Genomic DNA, 1,526 nt, shown 5'->3' with positions numbered 1-1,526 from the left:
TCCGCCTGTTCCCCAGCTCTACTGGCTCTCCACCCAGGGGTCAGGGTGGGGTCGGGGGGCGGGCAGCAGGTGGCAGAAGCCCACTCCCAGCGTGGCAGCTCCACAGGGTGGCAACAGCAAGGGCACAGAACGACACATACAGGTGGACTGGTAGAGTGGTGGTGGTCAGAACGGGTGCCACCACGGGAAGCATGGAACACCCTTAATCTTCCTCACTTCGTACACATCACTCACCCTGCCCCCTCTCCACCCCCTACACAGTGCCCACACAGGGTATGGGAGCATGGTAGGAGAAAGGCAACGTCAAAAACACGGCTACAGGTTCCTCCTCCTCACCATCGTTCTTTTGTTATGTTCCGTCAAGACGGGGTGGTGTCCTTCGCATTATTGACAGATGAAGAGTTGAGTTTAATGCATTTATAGCTCAATATCATCCTATCACCCTTGTCATTCTATTCTTTTTTAGTCTTTGCCAAAACAAAGGTCAGCATAGTCAACCTGTCTCTACAGTCAACATGTACTGTCGACAATTCAATAGTGAGGGGGGCATCCCTGCATCAAGTCTTTTCTATGGGTTGATGCAATGTAACGTGCAGCCACAGTATCCTATTAACCATTAATCCGAGAGCCTTGGCCAACACAAAGGACACACGCTCTCGTATTCTCCTTAGAAATACACAATGAGGAGAGATCCCCCACTGTACGAAGACATCCTTTTCTAGCAGATTTCAAATAGATTTTTCCTCAACAGGTCACAAAGATATCCAACTCGGGTAAATCAAAGATCCTCTTCTTTAACATATCAAAGATGTCCCCCACACAGATGGATGATAGATGACACAGCAGGCTGCATTCAGAGAGGGCTCCACTCGATGGCAGGTGAGATGTTAGCGCTAGACAGATTCCTGTCCTTTTCTCCTGCCTCGCTTTTGCTGTTCTATCTATCTCCCTTTGCTGATGTTGAGCATGCTGTGCTACGTAGGTTGGCAAGACAGACAGAGGAAGAGAAAGGAAGTGAAACAGAGAAAAAGAGAGAGTGACAAAGGCAGATAGGAGAAAGAGAGAGTGACAGACAGAGGAAAGCAGCCTTTTATTAGACACTGCTTGGCGTTACCATGGTTATGGCCTTCTGTAAAGACGCCAGTAAAGCCGGCCCACTGAACACACACACACACACTAGTGATGAATGTAATGGTCACACACAGACACTCAGACACTAATTTGTCATGCAAACCTTTTCCTTTCTCTTCCCCTCTCTCTGTGTCTCCTCCTGTACTACATGGATTATCTGAAAGGGTTTTTATGATGATGAATGATGTGAATATAAAGATCTGCCACAGCTCCATCACCGTGGTTACACTTTCTGTTTGTCTCCATATGGGCTGGTGGGGCCATTCTTCACCGGGCCACTCCACAACACCAGGGCCAGGTCGGGGTCAGCTCAAAGTTGGCTTCTGGGGTGAAAGGGTGCAGGACAGAGGAGGGGTAGGAGGAGGATAGACTGGAGGATGGATAAAGAGGGAGCT

The sequence above is a fragment of the Coregonus lavaretus genome (genome assembly GCF_964263955.1).
Source record: "Coregonus lavaretus genome assembly, chromosome: 30".
Taxonomy (NCBI): domain Eukaryota; kingdom Metazoa; phylum Chordata; class Actinopteri; order Salmoniformes; family Salmonidae; genus Coregonus; species Coregonus lavaretus.
The sequence above is the reverse complement of the archived record's forward strand: the minus strand, read 5'-3'. Positions refer to the sequence as shown.